Source organism: Centruroides sculpturatus, unplaced genomic scaffold (genome assembly GCF_000671375.1).
Source record: "Centruroides sculpturatus isolate CEXI.00-Female unplaced genomic scaffold, Cexi_2.0 scaffold1168, whole genome shotgun sequence".
In the NCBI taxonomy this organism is placed as follows: Eukaryota; Metazoa; Arthropoda; class Arachnida; order Scorpiones; family Buthidae; genus Centruroides; species Centruroides sculpturatus.
This window is the reverse complement of record NW_019385306.1, coordinates 266696-277237: the sequence shown is the minus strand read 5'-3', so window position 1 is coordinate 277237 and position 10542 is coordinate 266696.

The window sequence follows — 10542 nt, the reverse complement described above, 5'->3', positions numbered from 1 at the left end:
AAATAGCATTAATATTAACATTAATAAAAAAAAAAATTAATTCGTTTGACATGAATATTTAATTAATTTTGTTATCCATTCTCACATTTTCTCCATTGCAGCAATGTATTTTTTAATTATTGTCTTCATAAATTGTTTTTATAGTCGTTAAATCTCCATTTCCTCCAAGATTAATTATATAATTAATCTACAGTAATATTTTAAACTGATTTTAAGAATAAAAGTAATTATTGCATTATCTGTATGTTTAGCCGTTTTCGTTCTGTCAGCACTGACTTTTTTACATACCTATTATGGATTCGGCCATCAGAAAGAAAGGGAAATTGGAGCTATATCTCTGAGGCCCAGGCTTGTATAGGACCAGATCAGAAAATTATATTTATATCTGAAGTCTAGAATATAAATTTATGTAATTTCAGGAAAATAGAGCGTCACGCCAGAAGGTATAAAGAAGCCTGACAGGCCCTAGTCCCAGGGTTCGTGATCTCTCTCAGTAGCCTGGACCCCCAGGAGAGCAGTTAATGTTGAGAGGCTGGACCCGGTACATAAATTAAACCAGAATATATGATATTTTTGATATTTAATCACATAACGAATGAATTAATACTTAGTGTGAGCTTTATTATTAGCAAATCATCATAGCATCACTTAATATTCCTTTATATAAAATTAATTTACAGTATAATCTTTCAATTAGTTGAGTTGTGAGGCCTGGGCTGGGATGAAAAACATTCTTTTAACCATATATCCAAACAAAAATGAATCTTGATCTTTGCGATTAATTAAAATTAAGAAAACTAAATTATAAAGGGAAAGGAAATAAATAAAATTATTTTAATATTAAAACTACGCGGTTAAAAACGAAAAAAATAGTAAATTAAATCTTTATGAGACAAGACGAACAAAAAAGAAAATGTTAGTTAAGGTACTGTACATACAAGGTTCGTTCAACACCGAAGGAAAGACGGTGTCGAATTGTATTCGTAAACAATTGTCTTCTCGGGAACCGATCTGGTACAATTTCATCTGGTAACGGAGAAAGGGGATTAATAACCAATAATGTAAAGATTTGCGAACTACGAGATATTTAAACCCAGGCCACAAGGACGCTCCGTTTTTTTCCATGGCGTTCCTCGCTGGGGTGTTTCCGCAAGGTTTCATTTTTGTCCTTTACCGATGTATCCTCCGAAAGTTAGACCTTCGTTGAGAGAAATTTCGGAAATTCCGATCTGCATTCACCGGACATCGTTTCCTGTTCGAGAACTGGTCTTAGAATGCAACATCCGGTCAATGATAAGAAACCATCCTCGTTGCTGGACTTTCCTCTTCTTGTTTCCAAGACTACGCTCTGAAATCTACAAGGACTTCAATCCTTCGTGACAATAGTTCTTTTATTGTAAGTTAATTGTCTTATAAACAGGTTGTGTTGTTTGTAAACAAAGTATCGATCTCTGACTCAACCGCTCCAATCGTTACCGCTTCGGCATCCAGACGGCAAAAGAGATGATGACGATATATCTCTTATAATCGTTATTTCTTTTTGAAACTTCTTTCCCCCGGCAGCCTCGCACTTTTGCCATCTCACTCGTCTCCGTAAATATAAAAGGCGCACTTAATTTTGTTTATTATTGGTATGTATAATTTGCAACGAGTCTGCTACTGTAAATGCAAAATGGGAATCGTGTATTATCGTTGTTGTGTGGGACAAGGCGATGCAACGCGAAGGCGATCTGCCAAGGGAAGTCTTTTATGAAAAATTGACCCTATTTAGGTGTTTCAAACGTAAACACCCGGAAAACTCCACGTGGCCAGCCCGATGGTGCTGCACGAACCCGCGACTATCGGGGTTCAATATTTTATCCTCTCGGCCACCGGGACAGTCCATCATTAAAAATTTCTGGGATGGTTTACCCGGACTCGACCTCCGGACCCCAAAGCGGTAGACCGACGCCTTAACTGTCTCGACCATCCAAATTAGGGTTTGGCTAGATTCACAATGGAGGCACCGGGTAGGACGAAGCATGTTGGGAAACCTCAGGTCTTAACGTAGACCAATGCTTCTCAAACTTTTTTGGATTACCGCCCTCTTCCGTTTTGTATACAGTAGGTTCCTCCTGTGTACACAGAACAGGGAGCGTTACTATAGTGTACACAATATAAATTTTATATTGTGCACACTAGTAACTTCTCAAAGTGGGCGATATCGCCCCTGGGGCCAAGCACTGAGGTAGACTTTCCAAAATGTCAGGCTGACAGCTTCCACCAACTTGTTNAAATTAAAGTATTTTTATTTTTACATTTGAATATCTTACTTACATTGTAATTTTGGTGCTACAATAAAATTATGAAGCAATAAACATTATATTTTTCTCAACAAACACTACTTTATTCTGAACTTCACCGAACAGATCTAATTCGCATATATAAACATTATCTAATTCTCAGTGATGTTGTTAGATGTCGGAGCAGTAGGTAATGTCATTCTTAATTATTAACCCTTGAATATGGCGCTAATAATATAGTAATTTGCAATACTAATAAAATAATGGCACGTTTAGAATCTATTACGGGCCCCGGGCAAGTGCCTTGCCTGCCTTATGCCAAATTAGGCTCTGCATCAACTCGCATCCGTGGACGTCGATCCATAGAGGACGTATCCCCCAATATTTTTGTACCGGAAAATTGTTCCCTCCTAACATGTTTTTTCAATACTATACTAAAAAAATTAGAAGTAGAAACGATTACACCTTATACAACAGGTACAACTTATTTTTTATACCCACTTAAAATTCGGCAATGAGAACTTTTTCTGACTCATTGTTATTGTTTCCACCCTCAAATATATATGCAAATCGACGTTGATTCATCCATCCATCCATCAATAATGAATCTAGTCGTAGACTTTTAAATCCATATAGATTATTCATCATTTCGTATTGAGCAAAAGTATCTTAGTCACCTTTTTTTTCTTCTTACTAATTTAATAATCCGTCCATTAATTTGTCCGATCGGTTTTCTTCCTACTTCACCTTTATAATTACATTAAGTGGAAAGATCTTTTTAAATAAATTGTCAGAATGTACATAAAGATTTTGAAATTAAATTATTTTAATATTTATGCTTACTTGGTCCTTGTATCGGAGTCGGGACTTAAATAAACATAAATATTCAAAGACAAAATTCAGGACAAGAAGTTATTTTTAAAATGAATTAACTTAAAATTGTTTATTAAAATTCTATTTTACTTATACGCGTGTAAATAACGACAAAATAATTAAGCTTATTTATAGAATAATTAAGAATTCCTATTAGATTTTAACAGAATAAATTAAAAAATATAAATTTAAAAGCATCTATTTTTCATTATTTTTAAAATTCTTAAATCTCTTTTACACATATGTTTATCGTATTATTCAGGTGAAGAAATAATTAGTAGTATTGTTCCAAAATCCACATGACACGTGAATAAAGCACATAAAGAAAGCTATAGGTTTCTACATTTGTAGATTATTTATCCTATAAATTATGTCTAAAATCTGTAGGTTTCTGCAGTTAATCTACATTCTAAACTGTATATTAGAAGAGTTATTGTAAGGTGATTTAAAAAATTATTTTCCATCCTTTACATTATATCTGCAAAATCTTAGAAAAAGATAAAGAAATAATATAATTTAATTTGATCTAGCACATTGTAAATTTTAAAACTTAATTATGCCTGTTTTTAGATTGTTATTAAAATGATTCGAGTAAATGACTTCTATATGTAAACTTTTAAAAAAAGTAGAGTTTGTAACGAATTAAAATGAAATTGCGCTAAGTACAGTATATTAATAATCAAATGATAACTTTTCGGGCTAAAACTTGGCTAATTAATAACATAGATATTATGTAATTTACACTAAAAGTAGGCAGTTAAGCCGCCATCTTATATTAAACTTACATTAATTTTGTCACTATGATTTATATGTTTAATTCTGATTCATTTACATAACTATAGTTTGAACCCTAACATATAAATTTTTATATTGCAACGCATATCTTTTTATAAATTACTGTACAATAATTTAATTATTAATTGAGCTGTTTTTTTAACTTCTTAAATAATAATAAGTTTACTTTAATAATAAGTGTAAAATATTTATTTGAATAAAAAAAATTTGTAGAACTTAGTATTAAACTTTTAGCTTATAACTATAAGTTTAATCCAAAGTTTTATACAGATTTTTCTTGTATATAAAATATATTACTGTATTTCTAATTGTTAAGATACGTTAAGACAGGTTTCCAGTGTCCTCCATTTGGGGGGACAATCCTTCATTGAGCTGTATTGACCTTCCATTCTCCTTTTATCAATAATGTCGTCCTTTCGAGTACAGATTTGTTTGTTTTTGGTTAATTTTACTTTATTATCTCCCAAATATTACAGGCACTCACTGGAGTATAAGAAAGACACTATTATTAATCAGAGTAGGGCAAGCAAATAACATTTAAGGACTCGATTAGGGTGGCGTTTTGGTAATGATTCTAACATTGAGTTTAAACCATATTTATTGTCTATTTAATGTTTTATAATTTACAATTTGTCAAAAAATATCTATAACAAACTACTTTACAAATTATTGTACAGTACAATGCCTGTGCAATGTCCTTTTTTTTGTAAAAGAAAGATAAGACGACCATGGAAAGTGTTTTTCAAATATACTTCCGGTGCCAAGATTTCTAAATATATTGTAAATATTCTTCTAAAAATTAAATATATTAATTGTAATATTTTTAAAATAAATGCTTTAGTAATAATTTTGAAACGAAATTTCCCAGAAAACGTCGAAAAATGGACAATTAACGGCATTAAATATTTATAAACTTTATATTGATTTAGTACTTGTGTATGTATTTATATCAATTGTATAAATAGTATTTTATATAATTGTTTAACTGATCTGCGATTCGTCTTTTAAATATCACTTATCATTAATTAGTATTCATTAGTTATCTTTTTCTGTAATATATCAAGGATATTTCGATCATTGTTGAGTAAGATCCTTCTCTCTCGGGTACATTTTATAAACTTTTAATATTTTAGAAGGAAAGGAGTTTATAAAATGTGTCCTAAAGGTTGCTGGATTCATAATGGATTACTGTGTGTGAATAAATTTTTTAAAAAACCTGAAGTTTCGGCTGAAAATCATGGATAAAAATCGCTTCATCGCATCATCTCGGGATTTTCTGGCCGAAATAATTAATAGATAGCATTTGTGTAAATAATAATAATTCACAAAATAACATATTAAATCGGGCATAATATATAAATACATTTAAAAACCTTTCATTCATTTTTTTATTTTTTCAATTTCAAATGAATTCTTTGTATTCCTTCTCCTATTTCTAACTGCATACTTTTCAAAAGGGAAAAATATATTTTATCGTAAGTCTAATCTGTTATTGTAATTACAATCTTCCGTATTTATTTTTGATATCAAAGAAAGAAACAATTTTATGACAAAAAATATCGATCTACTGACATCGTTAATGATGATAATCTGCAAGATTTAAATTGTTGTAGTAAACGTTAATGTTTTGTTTAAAAAAATATTAATTTTAACTCTTTCTTAATGCTAAGAGGATCTTTCTTTTGTATACTCATTCTGAGTTCGGACAGGACTATCAAAAATTGGCCTGGTGTGGGAAAAAAAAAAAAACTTTATATCTGAGCTAATTTTAAAAATCCACTCGAATTCGAACCCGGATCCATCATAGAAGTATGCTGTTTATCGCCTTGAATGTCTATATTTTGGATATTATGTATCAATAGAAGGCCATAAAAATAAACTTTACCAAAAACTTTTAAGTAGGTTAATGTATAACCACAGAGTAGAAGCTTATATTGCCTAAAATATATTTTTCTCTGATGTTACCAGGAGTTTGATTAAGAATAAACATACAACTCAAAAGTTATTGTGGTCTTTTAAAAAATTCCCTGTCAAATAATATAATTTCCAATTTCCTAATTTTATTTATATGATTTATTAGGTGTCAAGTCTGAAATTTATGATTATTTCACTCTGTAAGATTATTAAAATTTTATATTTAGTTCTAAAATTAATTTATAAGAGAGTAGACTATATATATATTCTCTTTTAAAGTAATATGTTTGCTATTTTATATAATTACTTACTTTTCATCATCATTGTTGTTATAGGCAGAAATTATTTTGTCAATTGGAATTCTTCTCAATCATATCTATTATTTTTAACGAAAATTTCGAGTATAAAATTGTAGAGAATCTACAGTTAAAGTAAACAAATGCATGCAATATAATTATAATTGTATAAGTACAATTCGTTTAAATGATAATAAGGTTTCTATTTTTTTACATATTTGAAGTATAAAATTATTGCCTTACTTATCTTATTACGATTATTTATTAATTAATATTTTGAAGTCTAAATGAAGGATTCAAACTCTGCTTTAGTCCAATTACAGGTACAGATGTGGATTTGAATAGTTTTTCTCCTTCAATATGTCAAAACAAGCTTTAAATTTGGAAAAAAAAATCTTTTGCGTTAATATAATTTTAACAGATGATATTTTAAAGGCTACTAATGAGGTCGTAGATACACAAAATTCAAAAACCCTTTGGTTCCTTTAGATTAAGGCTCTGTGTTTTTGTTTTATCAATAAGAATTTAGTAGGACTTCTAAACTGTTATTGACAAAAGGAAAGAAACTCTTATTTAAATAGGAAATAATGTGAATAGTATGGTGAAAGAAATATAAATCTATACACAACAAACAAGAACGAAAAACTTTCTATAAGCATAAATTCGAATTAATTTATTCGAGAGAAGTTATAATAAATATTGAAGAATTCATGACGCTACTGAGACAATTTTTACTCTGTTTTTTTAGAGAAAAGGTTCCTCTATAGATTGAGATAAATGGTATCTCCATAGAAGAGTCTTTTCTTTCTTTTATCAATAGAAGTTTATAACTTTTTTATTCAAGTTTTAGATAGGAAATAATCTGAACAGTTCATCGGAGACAAAATCATGATACACATGTCCATGTCTAGTAAGTGGCAAATCTTTATCCATTCGAAATTTTTGTTCGAATCAAGATATATAAATTGTGTCATTTATTCGTCCAGAAAGGCTTTTAAAATGCTTTAAAAAGGATTCCGAATACAAAATGGAGGTATTGTCGTTTTAAACGAAAAATTATTCTTCTATTAGCTAAAAAATTTAATTCTTTTTAGGTAATTTCTCGATAAGCTAGCCGAGTTAACTCTTTGAGAAAAAAAAAAGATTTATTAAGGGAGAAAATTCTTCGTACGATCAAAAAATCACCATCAGAATTTGCTAGCAACATCTATTAGAGATATATCCGACGAGGGAAGCGTTCTAGTATAAGCAAGATAAACCCGAGCTATTTTTATTTGAAGGATAGGAACGTCAATGCTAAAGTGGAAATCAATCGACCAGAAATTCACCAAAGCGAAAATTCACTTGTCACTCAGTGTGCCTTCCTTAATAAACAGCAATTCATAAAATATATACAGTGACAAGATTTCAGGAAGGAGGTGGGCAACTTCAAATGTTCCCACGGTTATCGAGGTAATGGCTTGTTTTGTTGGGAATAAGTTTTATAATTCGGATGTTGATTTTTTTCTTTGATTTAATAATACAAATCAATTGGTTGCTGTATATTAAAACGCGTGTATGGAAGAATTCGATTAAACCATTTATCCCGACATTAACGCGCGCGAATCAAACATTTCGCTTCATTTAGCAATTTTATTGTTTGTCTCTCCTCTACGAAGGAATCTGGAATTAACGACGTCGAAAATCGACCGCCATTTTTTCCTTTTCGGTCACCAGAACATTATCGACTTTGCTGTCATCCGGAGGATTCCCTCTCGAATCCGAAACGAATCGATTTGCAGAACCATCGGTTCAGTGGTCGGAGTCAATGGTTTAGATGGAGAACGGTTGACACGATTGATAAAACACTCCGCTGCTGAAAAAAACCATCAGTCTAGCCGGATAGAGAAGTATTTAACGAGCCGAAACGTCCTCCTACAGCGTGCATCGACGCGAATCGTAATTCTACAATGGGTAATTGGCAGTATAAAACAGGAAGACGTCGAGGACAATAACACGAAATTTATTTAAGAAAATCGACAAACATCGACAGAATCTCTGAATGTGTTGGACACGTTTTCGAATCAATTGGTTGTGATTGGAGAGGAACAAATCCGAGATGAGCGAAAGAGGAACTTGGCAATCACAGCCAACCATTCCGTATCTGGTCTAACCTGCGAGGTTATGAAAAAGTAGGATGATCTTCTATAGGAACCGTTTAGTAGAGATCTCTCACGTCGGACGAGGCGTAGGGAGAGAAAGGCGAGTGACACTTCTTATCACCCATGGAAGGTACGCTCTTCCCTTGCGATTCGTTCAACGATGGAATCGAGTTCTTCTTTGGTCGCCCTTTCGGTTTTGTAGGAGGAACCGTGCATCCGCCTTGCATTACCTGCTTGAATAAATGCATAAATCATACACATTTTACCATATAAATTCTTACATTTATAAATTTTCAAATACGGACGGTATTTTTTTTTTCAATAAACTACGCTAAACGATTAAATATCGAGCCAAATTATTTGGCTCGATATTTATTTCAGTCAAATGTTTAATTAAAGCCGATTAAATATTTCTCGAAAAAGATCATATAAAATAGTAATTTTAACCACATCTTATTAATAAAAAAGTAAATTTTTAGAGTAATTTACTATAAAAATCAAAGATAATTCTAATTCTTCCATCAAAATTCCAAGTGTTTTTTTATGGATGAGATCTTGCTTAAAGGAAACACTCGATTGAAAATTGAATTTTCTCAGGAGAATAAGTTCCATTAAGAACTTTACACAAATAATCGACTTCTTTAAAAGCATCATATTACACCCTTTAAACAATCAAAAAATACGCATCTGCACTTTATTTAGAAAAAGATGCCATCCCAAAACATGATTAAGTATAGATTAACAGTCTTTTGACTTTCTTTTAAGAAAAAAAATACATCAAATGAAGATTCTTTAATAATAATAATAAAAAAAAAGATTTAATTTGACATTACTTAATGAATTTCTAAGTATTACAGCCTTTTCGTTCCATTAACTTTATTTTTTATTTTTTCAAAAAATTAAATAAACTTTGAGTAGAAATGTTATCTGTAGGCCTATATATATTCTAAATTGACACTTCTACTATTTTAATATGTTATCTTTTTTATTTCAAATATCAAATTCAAATTATTTGCTTCGAGTATTCGTTTAGAATTAGCATTTTATATATAGTGGGTGGCATAAAAATCAGTTAAGAGGGGAAGGATAGCATCTCTTTCTTCTCTAACATCAAGATGCTATATAATTACATAGAATTAAATGTTTTAGTAAGGAAATTATTATTCAAATAATTCACATTTTAGAAAAAAAAAAATATAAAAAATGTAATTGCTTTTAGAACAATTTATCTGGTAAAATACTTCTATACAACTCTGCATATATTTTATGTTGTAGATTGAAAATGTTCGGTTGAATTTATAATTATGGGAATTATAAATTGTTACTTTTTTATATAAATATATTATTTAAATATTAGGTACAGAAAGAAATAAGTTGCGGTTCGTTTAAGATGTTTTTCAAATGTCTACGGTCGAGTAAGTTCTATCATTTTTCCCATCACATTAGTATAGATTCTCACGAAAGACGAGAAAAATTGATGGTAGAGTTCACTAGGCTGTTGAAAATTACTAAATTAGCTTCTTGTTTGTAACATTTGAACCTAAAAAATTCATTGAACAATATAATTAATACAAATGATTGATTTCGTAGATGTCGAGGAGCAAAGTTTTATCGTATCGATTTAAATTTATTTAGTAGAGTATATAGAAGAGAAGGAAAATAATAAATTTNACGATTTTTTTTTTTTTTTTTTTTTTTTAAGACGAAAATTGATAATTGGCGTAAATTATCAAAGCTTAAAGTAATTTGTTAATTATCGCTAATTAATAACCTTTACTTCACGGGTAAACGCGCGTTAAGATATCACGAAAATCGACACGGATGGAAGAGGGCATACAGTGGCGATCACCTTGGAAGATAAGCGGTTTCGGGATGACAACTCGTATGTCTTTGTCACTAGAAATGTCACAAAAAGAATTTCTCTGGGTCATCTACTCTAACGATAAAAATTTTACCATAATATCTATAGAAAATGATGATTATTTGGATATTTTATTCGCACAGTTCCCCGTCAGTCATTCCCATACCAATTTTGGTATTCAAATTTTATCCAATTTCGTGTGGTGCCAATCAAATTCTCCTCCGAAATTTCACAAGAATCTATTTTATAAATATATAAATTTATTTAAATTTTTTAAAAATAATATTTTTATCACAAATTTCTTATTTATATGCAATGAAATAGTATGAAACTGACTATAATTTGAATGCCAAAAGCCAGCGTCGGAATGGCAGATGGCG